Source organism: Hemicordylus capensis, chromosome 1, assembly GCF_027244095.1.
Source record: "Hemicordylus capensis ecotype Gifberg chromosome 1, rHemCap1.1.pri, whole genome shotgun sequence".
Classification (NCBI taxonomy): Eukaryota; Metazoa; Chordata; class Lepidosauria; order Squamata; family Cordylidae; genus Hemicordylus; species Hemicordylus capensis.
The window spans coordinates 451991248-452007458 of record NC_069657.1 but is presented as its reverse complement, the minus strand read 5'-3'; the positions used below and the strand labels follow the sequence as shown (position 1 = coordinate 452007458).

General features: G+C 43.3%; 1 long non-coding RNA gene across 1 annotated transcript in view; it reads right to left on the bottom strand.

The window, feature by feature from the left end:
- Positions 1 to 11428: 11428 nt before the first annotated feature.
- Positions 11429 to 16211, bottom strand: part of LOC128324334 (uncharacterized) — a 35440-nt gene continuing 30657 nt past the window's right edge. The window contains exon 4 of the long non-coding RNA XR_008306796.1: positions 11429 to 11544. This is a non-coding gene — a long non-coding RNA (uncharacterized LOC128324334). The remainder of the gene's footprint in view (positions 11545 to 16211) is intronic.

Here is a 16211-nt window from a genome sequence, read left to right as displayed (position 1 = left end):
TGCTCTGTGTGGGTTAAGCTAGTTGTTGTTGCTGCTGTTATTGTTGTTATTGTGGTTGTTGTTTTATGCTTGCTATTTTCCAGACTTTATATTAAACTAGTAGGTGAGGCTTGTTGTTGACCAGGCAAAGTCATTCTGCATAGATTACACTACTAGGAAAGTTCAAGAAATGAACTAGATGTCAATATAATTTTTCATTAAAATGTTTGCCAAAAGGAAGCAAAAGGACAGTTTTGAATTTGTAGGATTTTAACTTCAAGCATTATTTATTTTATTGAATAATTACCCCATGTGGTAAATTTGAATTTACCATGCACAAACTGCATTAAACAAAAGTAACCCTATGGGAAATGTTTGTCCTCTAAGTAGTTTCGAGACATACAGAGGTTGTTCACATGACTGGGTGGGTGGGCAGGGGAGAACGCATATTTTGGGTTGTGAGAAAGAGAGAAAAAGAAGGGAGGGGAAGAAAGAAAGAAGGAAGGAAGGGCAAGGGATGGGCCCGAACCTGTCAGTGATCTGAGGGGAACGAGCTTCCCCCCAGATAAGTGAGTTCTTGTTTAGAGCAGTAAGAGCAGTAATACACGGCACAGCTCACCGTTACAGAAGCTGGGAGAACACATCATGGCCTCCAGGAATCCCACAATTCACTACGTTACAACCATGATGCATTGGGTAACTCCCTCAAGAGAGGGATGCTCTAGGCACCAGCCTCTGTGTGAGGCCAGGTTGGAAACAGCCCATACTTTCACAAGAGCAGGTAGCCCAGGTTAAGAGCCGGGTGAAAGAGCAGGTAGCCCAGGCTAAGAAGAGCTGGGTGAAAGAGCCAGGCCTGGCAGCGCTGCCCCACCGGGATCAGGCTCGAGGTTCTCATATGCAGGCTGCACATGAGAACAGCCTCACTAGCTGTCAAAAACCACATGCTTTTGTGTACAAATAAAAGCTACGTGCATTCGTTTACACTGGAAGCCACGTGCTTTCTGACGTCACCGGAGGCTGTCAGAAACAGGCCTACATCACCAGAAATAGGTGGAACCCTATGCTGGTCTGTGACTGTAATAAAACTGATTGATTGATTGATTGAATGGTCGGAACCAGGCCTACATCCCCAGCCCGGAAGTTCTGCCTCCGATCCCTCCAACCCAGAATATGCCCATACAATTGGGGGCATGTTTGGGCATGCACTTCTTCTTGCCCACAAACTGCTCAACCATTTGGTCATTGGTTTCTAAATCCTCTCAATACAATTCTTGAGTCTGCTTAAATGCTAACGCCTTGCCCCTCTGATGTAGGAAAAAACGCACTATGGTAGCTGCAGGTCACCGAATCAGGATCTCGAAGCTTGCGAGGTTGAAAGAGCACCTTGGCATTTTTTCTTTAAAATCGTTTTTGGAAACGGGGTGATTTGGTGGATGTCCATAAGAATTTTTTTTAAAAATATCCCCGGTTGTCCTCTGTCAAGTAGATGGCTAACCCATGTTCTCTTGAGAGGTTGTCTATGTGGATGTTGAAAATACGCTGAAATGATATGGTTCTTTTATTGCCTCAGTAAGCTTTCTGTATGATCGAAACCACAGAGCCCAATGTCCACACTGGAGTTGAAAGGACGCCCGCACTACTGCTGGGTGTGGGTCACACATACTCTGGAGGCGCACCATCACCACCTTCCTGGTCTCTGGTCCGACAATCCTCCTCCTCTCTAAATCTCTGGACCAGGAGGTCCCTTCACCTGGACAAGTCATCTGTGCAAATGACATTGCCTGTGATGGTCGGGTTGCAGAGACAAGACAGGACGTACTCCTCTCTGTCACCCAACACAGCAACCAGCCTGTCGACAGCCCTCTTCCTCAGACTTCCAGCCAGTGCATGCTCCTCTGGTGTGGTCAGCAAGGTCTGGAGTTCACCCATCAGCTTTTCCAAGAGAATAGCCACAGGCAGAGCCTGACTCACAAGCATGTCATGGCAAACAGGAAGGACTTGAGTGCCGACACCATCTTGGACATGAGCTTCCACTCCAGGTTGGATAGGTTGCACACACCCAAGGCCTCATTCCTTGCCAGGTCATTGAGTGTCAGGGTCTCGACCGGACTTGGCTGCACGCTGTCGACATATAGTGACGAATGTTGTTTTTCAGCAGGGAGTAGCCAACTGACGACGTGATATATAGTGCAAGCCACGAGAGCTCCCAGCTGGCAGGGATTTAAGGCTTATCAGCCCTCTGCAATAGGCGTTTGCTTTTCCTAAGAGTCTCTAATTGATCCCTGTGTCTCGTGACACGCCGCTGTTGGGGGGTCAGCGGGGGTTGGTTACATAGCTCTTCTTCCGATTGGTCTTTCACAATTTCTGCTGCCTCAGGTTGTTGTGCCTGCTCAGAGTCATTATCCACAGCTGTTTCATGAATACTGACAGCTGTACTCTGCCCCTCAGACACTCCTGCATCGCCTGGAAAGTTGACAGCTTCCCCTTCCTCCTCGCTGTCGGAGATCGAGGGCGTGACATTGAGGGCCATCTCCTGCTCCAGCATGCGCTGGAACAAGAGGAAGGTGGAGTTCCACCAGGTATCTACATCCATGGGGATAAGATGGTGAGGATGGCTATGGTCACGCTGCCGCTCACAGAGCAGGCACCTTGATTTCTCAGTCTGGTGGAAGTGGGCTGCAATCTTGTGGGCCTTGTCCACAAGCACAGCTGTGGCAGCAACAGCACCTACCATTGGCGGCCCTGTTCCCTGGACACCTTTGCCTCCTTGAGGCCAAGGGCATCCCTGACAGCCAGGTGGAGTATGTGTGCCATGCAGCGGATGTTCACACACTCCAGCACTACCTCTACCACTGCCGTGACATTGGAGCCATTGTCTGTTACAATGAAGCCACAGGTGAGGTGTAGCAACCCACCTATCCACTCCTCAATTTGGCAGCAAAGTACAGCTGCCACCTCCTCCTTGGTGTGCTTGACATCCAAGGTCTCCATGTGCAAGACGGCCCACCTGTGCCAAAATGAGATGTGGGATGTGCTGGAGCCAGAGGCAGCACTTGAGAACTCCTCTCTCTCTGGATCCCTCCAGTGGGCAGTCAGGGCCAGGGAAGAAGTGTGCATCCCACTCACACTTTTCCAGAGATCAGTAGTGAAATGCACACTGGTGCCAGCTGCCAATCAGTGAAGCAGGAGCTCGGCAAATGAAATCAAGGGAGACAAATGAGACAAAATCCCATCCAGTTACATCCCATCCGGTCAGATCTGCTCAGATGGCCCTTTTGTTGGTCCCCGATTTCCGAGAGGTTTGTGGTACTAAATTTTAGCACAGTTCTTGGGACTTAAAGTATTTGATATTGTATTTTTCAGGGGACTTTGTTAACAGGACTTTAACTATGGTACTAACCAGACAAGCTTATAAATCAATGGGGATCATACCAAATGCTGCTTATTCTGCACCAAAAAGACAACCATGCTAAATAAAAATTACTCAGTGTTTTACTTCAGGGGGAGAGGTAGGGGGTCTGGAAACTGAACCCCTGCCCTCTTGCCCACCTTTGGAGTGGTCTGAGCCTGTGGACTTGAAAAATAGTCAGCAAGAGCTAAATCCAGAGGGGTTAGCCTTAAATTGGCCTTGTGGTTAGAATTGGCAGAGAATGCATGTGGTAATGAAGGAATATATGCCCCCAGAAAAAGATAAAACTCTTGGAATACTTGATAAACAGCTAAACGAGTTGGCCTGCACTCCACTTACCCAAGGAAAAGAGGATATCGTTGACAAAAGAAAAGTCATTTAGTTGACAGATTCAAATTATAAGAGGTGGTTCGGAGTCATAATCAGGGACCTGGGTTATATCAAAACTTTCCGCAGAATGTAATGGATTGTTGACAACCTTGGTAGAAATCTATAAAAACTTTAGCATGGACTGTAAATCAGGTACCACTAAGGTGGATATTCCTAGTGATGGATTCTTAAGGGAAAAAATGCAGGCAGATAAAATCAAGTGCAAGAAAGTTGTGGTTAGGAAAATGAAGAATGGTAACAAGGCATAAAAGAGCAAACATATTAAATAAACAGACAAGAAATACAAAGCATTTTTTAAAATATAAGAAAATGAATTTTCAGAAACTTTTTGATCTGTTAGAGGCAGATAATAATAACGGTGGCTGGAATTCTGCTCTGAAAATAATAATAATTTTAAAAAGGTTAATATGAGACAGATCAGCCCCTTAAGGCATGACCCCCAAAATAGTGTTCAGAAGACTGACCAGCAAAAGTCTGAGATTATCATTCCGGTAGAAACAATAAATTTAAGATCCAAATCACAATCAGAACCAGAACTTACTGTGTTGGGTCCCTTGTGAAGACAGCTGGAATTTGGCACTGGCTCATTATAAATTAGTTTTAATCAATTATCCTAAACCTAAGGGATTACTCACACAGGTGGAACATAAATTAATCTTTTACATATCTTAGACACAGTTTTGCCTGGGCACTTATATATAACTGATCTGAGATCAATAGAATATTATCATGGAATTAGTGTAGTGGTTATAGGGCTGAGAAAGATTCCTGCCTGCAACCTTGGAGAAGCCGCTGCCAGTCTGTGAAGACAATACTGAGCTAGATAGACCAATGGTCTGACTCAGTATTTGGCAGTTTCCTATGTTCCTATGTACTTTCTGTGACTAGGTAAAAGCTAGATTCCTACATGGAGAATGATTTGCATTGCTTAAAAATGATTTAGTTGTGCCTAGAGTTTTTGAGGACTTGGCTCCTACTTACCCAATATGTGGAAGCTTGGCCTTGAGGCCACCCCCAAAAGAGTCTTTGGAGGTGGGAGTTAGCAAAGACCTAATTGATCCTCTGCTGATTTCTGTTTCCCGTTCACTCATGGAGAAAGAAGATCTGAATTTGGTCTTCCAGCAGTTCTCAGAAAGGGCTGGAATTGAAGAGATTTGGCCTGAAGAAAAGCCTCTCCTAGATTTATAAGAACATAAGCACAGCCCTGCTGGATCAGGCCCAAGGAAGCCCATCTAGTCCAGCATCCTGTTTCTCACAGTGGCCCACCAGATGCCTCTGGAAGCCACAGACAGGAGTTGAGGGCGTGCCCTCTCTCCTGCTGTTACTCCTCTGCAACTGGGGAGTTCTTACTCCCCAGAGTAAGAATCATTCTATGCACTGCCTATAAAAGCACAAAATGATATTATAGAGAGAGTCGAAAACTTGAGGGAAGTGTTGCTACATGTACAGAACTTGAGTGATCCTCAGACGGAAGAGCAGAGCAAGACACTGGATGAAGGCACAACAAAAAGGAGGGAGAACAAAGTTGTCTTAATGCATAAAAGGGGGCAGGCCTTTTGATAACCAACCCTCAAAACACAGATTTGTTATAATGATGGTGGGTTAGTTTTCCAGGTGGCCAGAAATTTCATTTGCTGACAACATTACTACCAACAAGGTGATCCAGTACATGGTTGCAGTTTTTGCAAGAGAAGCTCTTCCTAAAGAACTAGTGACTGACACAGTCACTAGTCACTATTGAGACACAGCTTACTTAATTTGAAATGGAGCAATACTTGCGTAGCCATGGGACAAGACTATTTCCTTGTACCATCCTCGAGGGAATGGCTTAGGGGAAAGAATGAATAGTTTAGTGAAAGAAAGTTTACAACTGGCTGCTATGCAACAGCAACCCTGGAAAGAGGCAATCCATGAAGCTCTATTTGCTTATTGCACTACGCCTCATCCTACTACTGGAAAATCACCTTTTGAGCAGCTCAGTGGATGCAAATCTACCACCAAACTTACCCAATGGTGACAATTGATAGGGCTTTCTGCGCCATCTCACTGAGGATGCAGAGATACATGATCAGGTAAGGGAGAAGCAACAAAAATCAGAATTGTATGTGCATCCGAAATGGGGTGCGAAACAGCAAATATTTCAAGGAGGGGCATTTTGTTTGCGTACTGCTGCCTTATAAAGTGAGAAAGGGATGTTCCTGATATTCTGGACCAAAACAAATTATTTAAATCTGAAGAGATTCTGTCAGGTGATGGAAAGAAATGGAACCGTTCAAGACTTTCCAGCATGCATGCTATGAGAAAAGAGGAAGGAAGTCCGATCTCAAGAGAGGAATTGGAGAGGAATTTGATTTTGGCTCCAGCTTTGACCTCACAGATGAGGCTGATGAAAGTGATGGACAATCCTCTGTACCAACAAAAACAAAAACAAAAAACAAAAAACTCAATAGCTCCTGTGGCAGAGAACCCAAGTGTTAGAAGTGTGTGTGACGGGAGACCACTTAAAAGACTTCAAGACTTTGTAACTGAATTTTAAATTAATTCAATTCTAGTTATAAAGGGAGGGATGTGTTGTATTCCATCTAATAATCTTTTATGTTTTGTTGTTCAGAAGTTTGTCCCAGTGGGGATCCTGTAGAGGGTGGGGGGAGTCAGAAAGGAAAAGGGAGGGCAAGGAGAAAGAGAAAATGGAGAAAATGGAGTTGTTTTTGAATAAACCTTTAGTTAAAACTACATAAGATTTCTTTATGTTTGTGAGGGAAGCAACTATAAAACATACCCAAAGGGCATTGGCCAGTTGGACATATACAAATCTAATAGACAGACAGACTGGCAGACATCCAGACAGTCTGGATGTCTATGTAATTTTGGAGGCATATGTACTTTTGTGGCAAAGATAGCAATAGCAATAGCACTTACATTTATATACCGCTCTATAGCTGGAAGCTCTCTAAGCGGTTTACAATGATTTAGCATATTGCCCCCCAACATTCTGGGTACTCATTTTACCGACCTCGGAAGGATGAGTCAACCTTGAGCCCCTGGTCAGGATTGATCTTGCAACCTTCTGGTTACAGGGCGGCAGTTTTACCACTGCACCACCAGGGGCTCTTGTGATAGTGATAGGTTTATACAGATTGTTGATTCAAAAACTCCTTTAGATGAAGAATTCCCATGGTGCTGCTCTTTTGTGTGTGGCAAACCTCTGTGATGACATAATTTTATTTTATTATTATTTATTAAAACTTTTATACCGCCCTTCCAAAAGGCTCAGGGCAGTTTTACATTAAAACACCATTAAAATCAGTTAATAATTAAAACAAAAATTATAAAGGCATAAAACAATGATTAACCATTTAAAACATCATAAAACAACAATTAAATAATCAGAACAATTTAAAAACAAGTTTTAAACAGCTGAGAAAACTTGTTTGAAGAGATGTGTTTTCAGAAGTTTTTAAAAAATTGACAGAGATGGGGAGGCTCGTATCCCAACAGGGAGCGCATTCCACAATCTCGGGGCAGCAGCCAAGAAGGCCTGTCTCTGTGTAGCCACCAAACGAGTTGGCGGCAACTGGAGACGGACCTCCTCAGATGACCTCAATGGGCGGTGGGGCTCATAGAGAAGAAGATGCTCTCTTAAATTCCCAGGGCCTAAGCCGTTTAGGGTTCTGTAACTAGCACTTTGTATTTTGCCCGGAAATCTATTGGCAGCCAGTGTAACTCCATCAAGGAGTAATATTACTCCAAGGAGGAGTAATATGGTCTCTCCAAGATGACCCAGAGACCAACCTGGCTACCGCATTCGGAACCAACTGAAGTTTCCGGACTACGTACAAAGGCAGCCCCACATAGAACACATTACAGGTCAAGTCTGGAGGTTACCAACAAATGTACCACGGTTTTGAGTTCATTGATCTCAGGAAACGGGCGCAACTGGTGTATCGCCAGTGTGGTGTAGTGGTTAGAGTGCTGGACTAGGACCGGGGAGACCCGAGTTCGAATCCCCATTCAGCCATGACACTTGCTGGGTGACTCTGGGTCAGTCGCTTCTCTCTCAGCCTAGCCTACTTCACAGGGTTGTTGTGAGGAGAAACCGAAGTATGTAGTACACCGCTCTGGGCTCCCTGGAGGAAGAGCGGGATATAAATGTAATAATAGTAATAATAATAATAATAATAATAATAATAATAATGGCCAAAGCTGATAGAAAGCACCCCTGGCCACCCCCTCAACCTGAGAAACCAAGGAGAGGCGTTGATCCAGAAGTACTCCCAGACTGCGAACCTGTTCCTTTTGGGGAAGTGTGACCCCATCTAGAACAGGTAGATCAAAATCATCTCTAGAGTTCTGACCCCTCACAATAAGTACCTCTGTCTTATCTGGATTCAGCTTCAGTTTATTCTCCCTCATCCAGCCCATTACTGCTTCCAGGCAGGCATTTAGGGAGGATATGCCAACTCCTGAAGACGTTGACATGGAGAAGTAGATCTGGGTGTCATCAGCATACTGGTAACACCCAGCTCCAAATCCTCTGATGATCTCTCCCAGCAGTTTTATGTAGATGTTAAAAAGCATTTGAGAAAGTATGGAGCCTTGAGGGACACCATACTTAAGCTCAGATTTTGAAAAACAACAGTCTCCAATCGACACCATCTGGAATCTGTCCGAGAGTTAGGAGCGGAACCACTGTAAAACAGTGCCTCCAACCCCCAACACCCTCAGACATTTCAGAAGGATACTATGGTCGATAGTATCGAAAGCTGCCGAGAGATCCAAGAGGACCAACAGAGTCACACTTCCCCTGTCAACTGCCAATTGGAGATCTTCCATCAGGCTGACCAAGGCAGTCTCCACCCTATAGCCCACCTGAAAACCAGTTTGAAATGGGTCTAGATAATCAGTTTCCTCCAAGACCACCTGGAGCTGAGAGGCCACCACCCTCTCAATTACCTTGCCCAGCCATGAGAGATTGGAAACTGGCCTATAATTGCTCAACTCTGAGGGATCTAATGCAGGCTTCTTTAGAAGAGGTCTAATAATTGCCTCCTTAAGACAAGGAGGCATCCTGCCCTCCCTCAGAGAAGCATTTATGATTTCTACCAGGCTGCCTACAACAGCCTCCCTGCTAGATCGAACAAGCCATGTTGGACAAGAGTCAAGAGAACAGGAGCCACAAACTGAAATTGATCCAGGCGAATTGTATAAGAGAAGTTGTTGGACATCTCCAGTTCAGACATCCAATTAATTGTGGAGTCTCCATCTAAGTTGGCCCGAATCCGAGAGGTTTTGTCTGCGAAAAATTCATTAAACACATCACAGCGGGTATCTGATGCTTCCAAATTCTGGTTCAAGGGAGAGGGAGCAGATATTAGTTCCCTCACAACTCTGAAAAACTCCGCTGGACATGAACTCGCAGAGGCAATATGGGCAGAAAAGAACCGCTTCTTTGCTGCATGTATCGCCTGAGCATAGATCTTTAAATGTGCTCCATGTCGTAATCTGTCGGATTTGAGTCGAGTCTTTCTCCACTTGTGCTCCAGTCGCCTTCCTTGCCACTTCAGCCCCCGTAGAACTTCCGTATACCAAGGGGCCAATTTTGAAGCAGGTCGGAGGGGACGCTTGGGAGCAATCGTGTCTACCGCCCTAGTGAGTAAGTTGTTCCAATTCTCAACCAGGGCATCAACAGGATCACCAGCAGAGCCAACATTGAATCCCTTCAAGGCTTCTTGGAATCCTACCGGATCCAGTAACCTCTTCAGGCGGACTATTCTGATCGGCCCCTCGCCCCTGTGGAGGTGGAAAGCAGTTGTAAGTCCAACCTTAACCAGATGGTGGTCCATCCATGACAACGGGGAGATCGTAGGAGTCCCCACCCACAGAACACCACCCTGATCAGATTAAAAGACCAAATCAAGTGTGTTACCTGCAATATGCGTCAATCCAGAGACCACTTGGGATAGGCCCATAGTTGTCATGGCCACTATGAACTCCTGAGCTGCCCCGGACAAATTGGTCCCGAAATGAACACTGAAGTCCCCCAGCACCAAAAGTCTGTGAGACTCCAACGCAAGTTCCACAACCAAGTCCATGCACTCAGTAAGGGATTCCGCTGGGCAGCGGGGCGATCGGTACACCAACAGAAGTCCCAATCTATCCCTGATCCCCCGACTCAAGTACACACATTCAATATGGTCCGACACCCTAACAGGGACCCTGGAAAGGGGAGATATTATCCTTATAGAACACAGCCACTCCACCTCCCTGCCCACATCCCTTCACCCGCTCCTCTACAGAATATCCCGGAGGAAGAAGCTGGGACAAGACTGGGCCACTAGCCTCCCCCAACTAAGTCTTGGTAATACACACCAGGTCGGCCCCTTCATCCATAATCAAATCATGGATGAGTTCACGTTTATTTTGGACCAGCCTGGCATTGCAGAGGAGCAAGGTAAGGTTATGTGGGTTGTTGGCAGTGCTCCTTGAGGCCAAAGAGCTGGCAGGACAGCTGGAAGGGGAGACAGCTATTAGGTTTCTGATTACCCTTCCCCTGGAACAGCCTGCTGTCCTGCCAGCATTACTTCTTCTATTCCCCACCACCACCAGAATCAAGATGGCAATGATCTCATAAGTAATAAACCTTATTATCTCAGAAATTACTTTGCCCATTTTGTTGTGGTTCATATGCTACAATATTTGTCCTCAGAATTTCTGAAGAACATTCCCCCTCCTTCTTACAGGCACAACACAGAATATTTTTGATTTCTAACCCCATTTTAAAAAATATAATGGAATTGTGACACCACTGCACAAGTAAGTATAGGGTAGTTGGTGTACTTGGGTTTGTTTCTTTCCCCACGAGAAATTACAAGACAAAATAAGTTTGACAATTGTATATTATATATCCCAATTTATTTCAAACATGTACAAAAAGATACCAGGCCAAGCATGTGCAGAATGGAGTGCAGCATTTTTAAGTTCAGGAACAGGAAGCTTGCTTTCATTCATCTTGTGTCCGTGACACCATGACAGAGCTTTGGCTACAATGGAACAATACAATCTTTCAAAAGAATGGAACAATCTGACTTGCTGGAGCAAGAAAAGAAGCCAACTTTCCAAGTAACCTGTCAGTGCATGAACATGGCCGAGTGTTTGTTACTGTTCATTCAATATGGCAGAAGCAGTGACTGGCAACTGAAAACCCAACTTCTGTTCAGACTTGCCGGGACTGGGCTGAGGTCTTCACTGCAAAGCTGCAAAGAAAATATTGGACGTACGATGAAGTTCACCTGCTGTTTGATACATACCCTGCAGAGTCCATAACAATATCACTAGACACAAAAGAGTGCAGGGGGGATTACCAGCATAGAACAAACTCTGTGATAGTACCACGACAGTATTTCAAACATTACAATGAAGAAGCTATTTACTTGGAATAACATCAATATCAAATGTTTAGGTCTAATTATTCCAAAGGATATTAGAACATCAGTGAAATTGGACCTTAGCCTGTTATTGTATTGAGATCGCGAATCTTTGCATCCTCAGGGTGAGATGGCATGGAAAGACTATCCGTTGTTGCCATTGGGTAAGTTTGGTGCCATTGGGTAAATCTGGTGGTAGCTTTGCGTCCTTTCAGTAGTTCAAAAGCTGGTTTTCCTGTAGTAGAATGAGGAATAGTTTGATAAGCAATTAGAGTTTCATGGATTGCCTCTTCCCAGGGTTGCTGTTGGGTAGTAGCCAGTTGTAAAGTTTCTTTCACGGTTCTGTGAATGAATAATAACAAGTCAAGGTTCAATTTGTTATGTTAGTGTTCAGTGTTTTGCGGGGTGTAAACTGCTGGAAGGGAGGGGTTTTACTCACTCCAATTATAACAGAGCCAGTGTGAACAGTAAAAGTTGAACCCATTAATGAGCAGCTTGAGACAGTTGTTTAAGATTCAAAGAAAGTAAGCTTTATTGGGGAAGTTACCTTCTTGGTTAGAAAGCCTGTGTGCCTGAGCTTTCTGTCTTCATAGTAGAGTAGAGAGAGAGAGAGAGAGAGAGAGAGAGAGAGAGAGAAGCCATGTGGCTAATGGAGAATGTGGTAACAGAGCAGATAGCAAGAAGCAAGAAACAGTCTGGAAGCAAGAAGGGTGGAATGATAGACCGTGAGAATATCAGTCTACCAATCAGAGAAAGCCAGATCAAACAAGGAGACAAGAAGAGTGAATTAAAGGGGAAGACCCTTCCTCACTGTCTCTACTCCTAATGTACCTAGTGGTCACTAGGGTAAAAGGTGCCAAGAGTTGTTTATTGGAGATCTACCTCCAACCTAAACATCTTGAAGTCATAGGTAATGTTCAAATGGATGTATGTTTTGAGAGGAAACTCATAGGTGAGGCCTGTCATTGACCAATCAAAGTCATTTTGCGTAGATTATACTTCTAGGAAACTTCAAGAAATTGAATATTAGAAAATTTTATTAAAGAGCCTGCAAAAGGGAACTAAAAGAACAGTCCGGAATTTGTAGGATTTCACCTTCAAACATTATTCACATTATTGTTTAATAACCATATATGGCAAATTTGAATTAAAGTGAATTTGAATCTGAGAAAGATCATCCGCTTTTCTTGGGCATTATGTCATTTTGGAAATATTCATATGATTATTGGGTGTTAAAAATTTGTTGAGAACAATAGCAGTTAAAATATGATTATTAAATCAGAATTTCTGCTAATACCCCCACCCCAATTATTTAAATGTGTCACCAAGTACAATCTGGTGTAAAACATGGTGTATTCAGCTACTTTAAGAGGCAAGAACATTCATACAAAATTGGGTATCTGTAGAAGTATGATGTTCAGAAATTCTTCAAAAAGCTACAAAAAATTATTAAAATTTCCACCATGCATATTTGGGTGCAAAAAGTAGCATAGCCAACTAATTTAAGTGGTGAGATTGTCCATCTAAAATGTGCTATCTGTAGGTTGTCAGGAAGGATTAAAGACAGACAAAGAAACCCTTCAAAATCCATAATAGATAAGGATTGATATCTGCCTATAATTATGGCAACTAGAGCAGTGTGGGCTAAAAGTCTATCTCTCTTTAAAGGTGATCCATATATGCACTTATTGAGCTTACATTCTGGAGTAACACACATATTAAAACTGCTGGAAGCTCAATATTTATTTTATTTATTATTTTAATTTTATTTCATTTAACATATTTTTATACCACTCAAAACTTACATCTCTGGGTGGTTTACAACAAGATTAAAAGTAAAACATTAATTAAAAACAAAAACAAAAAATTTAAAAGCAAGAAATTTAAAACAATTTAAAATTTTAAAACAATATTCTAAAAACAACATTAAAACAATCAAAACAATATCAGTTAAAAGCCTGGGTGAACAGATGTGTCTTTAAAGACTTTTTAAAAGTTTTTTTATAGAATTTTAAAGAGATGGGGAGGCTCTTATTACACTCCACCAATATTGTGGAGTGGATAGACCACAAGGGGCATATTTACATTCAAGAAACTTAAGGATTCTTCAGATTTATTTAAGTTATTTTCAATAAGGCAGGATAAGTTTAGTTTACCTCCATATGCACCTTGGCAGTACCTTCTGTGACATGGTTTATCTCAGTGACATGGCCAAGATGCCTTATGAGACACAGCAAATTCCTGAACTGCTGAGATTCTGGAGAACAGTTGTTCATACAGACTTAACAAACAAAGTACTGTATACATTTCTAAAATCATAGTGTTTGATTACATTGAATAGTGAAAGGGATAAATGGAATAATAATTTAAATATTGATTTATTGCCACTTGGTTGTTCCCTGGCATTATCAGATACTAGCAAGTCAATTTTGGACTTTCAATTAAATCTAATCCAGCAACAAAATCTATTGAGATCATATTGGACTATTTCACATATCAGTTGGACTACTTCACATATCGATAAGTGCTGGTGGTGTAATACAGGAAACCCAGGATTTGTTTGTTACCAGCTTCTGGATGGGAGTCTTTGAAAGAATATTGTTAGTATTAGCTTCTAAGTCTGACTTTACAGCTTCTATAGGGATATTTTGACTTATTTCAAGAGAGTGGAATTTATATATTTATTTATATACCACTTTTCAAGAAAGGTTCTCAAAGCGGTTTACATAGAAAAATGAGTGAGTGAGTGAGTGAGTGAATGAAGATGGTTCCCTGTCCTAAAAGGACTCAGAATATAAAAGAAACAGACACCGGCAACAGCCACTGGAGGGATGCTGTCCTGGGAATTGATAGGATCAGTTGCTATTCCCCTACTAAATAGAAGCAAACCATCACTTTGAAATCACACCTCTTTGCCCAGTTAGCAGAGGTTCTAGAGGCAAAGAACTATAGTGATTTGAGCACTAGTTCTGGCCAGGGGCATAGCTAGGGGAGAGGGGGCCCGTGTTCGCCCCTGTCTCCGGTGACTCCTTAGAGTGTGAGAGATAATGAAGAAAATAGGGAGGGGTGGAGCTGGGGGGGTGGCCTTCAGGAGCTGGGGGCCCAGGTTCTTTGAACCCTTTCCATAGAAATGGAAAGTTAACACTTGTGAGACAGAACAGCTGGTTTCTGATGTATTGCTTTTGGATGCTTGTGAAAAAAATTGCTTCTTTTAAGAGGAAAGCTCATGGAAAGATTTCAGTAACTGGGAAACCATTCTTGGAGTATGTATGCATTGTGAAATATATTTTTGTAGAAAATAGTGGCCAGAGTGAGTCTGTGAGTAGTCTTTTTGGCATTTTTTGTGTGTTCTTTGTGTTTGCTTTGTTTTATGTTTTTTAAAGGGGGAGGGTTTTGAGGAAAGTGATAGGTATTTATATACTATTTGGGTATTTATATACTATAAGTGAGTATCTATATACTATTTTCTATTTAAGGCTGAGAGGGGAAAATATGTTTTTAGGCTAAAAAATGGGAATTTTTTCAGTATTTGTTTCTTTGTCCCAATGTATGCTTGTTAAAATAGTTCACCCTTTCTGAAAAATTATTAATAGCAGAAGCAGGCCAGGAAGGCGGTGCTATGTAGGACTCAAGGTACTGACTTAGATGAACCTTTGGGCTGATCCAGCTGAGCTCTTCTTATTCTTCTTGCTCCGATATATGTAACATATATGCTGCTTCAGATGGAGAGACACCCTGTTTTAAAAGGGACATTTTTACCACTTCTCTGCTCAGTGTCCAGATGATGTCATTTGCCATTGCACAGTTTTGCAGTGCCATCTGCTGGCAATTTGGTGCCAAGCTGTTTGAGAGAGACTACTTTAAATGTAGTTTAAGCCATGACATGGCATGACAATCAAGGATGTCATCTGGATGATGTGTAGAGAAGCAGAAAGAACTGCCATTTTTAAATGGACTGCTTCTCCATTGGGAGGCCCCTCTCCTTTGCTGTGCAATTGTCCTAAGAGACAATCTTCCCCACACAAATGCACTGTGTATTGCAGTACCTCCCCAACCTGAACTGACCACCTAACCTTCCTGGTAGAAGCCCCATGAGAATCCTAGAGATGCCTAAAACTGCACTGGCATCAAGCCCTGGCAGAGGCAGACAATCCCTCAAACTTTGGGCTTCCTGCTTTCTGTTCCCAGACAAGAGCTCTGTAGGTAGAGATACCAGCTCCGAATGTGGTTCTGGCCCAAATCCCAGAATGGGAATCAGAAAGCACACCTCCAGACTTGTTGCTAATCCCAGCCATATGCCTAGCTAAAAACAAACTGTTATATTGTCAGCAAATAAGGACATGTTTCTGAGTCAGAACCAGAACTTTTGGGGAGTGGGAAGTGTACCACTGCCAGGTTGTCAAGCCAGACCGTCACGGCTCTCTTGGAAAGCTCTAATCCTCAAGCAGTTACGGCCACAAAACTGGGAAGTATTCCAAAAAGCTGAGATCATTATCCCTGCCTCCCTCTACATACACCTGAAGCTAGCAGGTGACACATCACCTCCTGCCAAAGAATGAAACCCAAAGAGACAATCATGTCAGACTGCACCCACCTGAAACCTTTGGTCTCAGAGAACTGCTTTCCTCCCAAAGGAAACTCTATTATACTGACCCGAGAAACCATCCTGAAGGTTTTCTTTAACCCCCACAATCAATCTAATGTGATATTGAACTGTCCCTACTCTGGTCACTGAAGTAGCATAAAACCAATGGCAGAAAGTCCACCAGGGCACCACCCTGGCACCCTGCTGGTAAAATTTTCCCTGCAGGTAAAATTTAAAGTCCCATCAGCTCCTTGAGGCTAGCCCTCCTCTTACTCAGCAATGGACTGATTAAAACTGTGATGTCAGCTTGTCCTCTGGCGACCTGGAGACCCCTCCCAAAAGGGTCCCGCTCAGTCCCCAGAAAGATCAGGCATGTGGATGGCCCCTCAGTCTTTTCAGGCACGGATGGTGCCCCTGCCTCTTC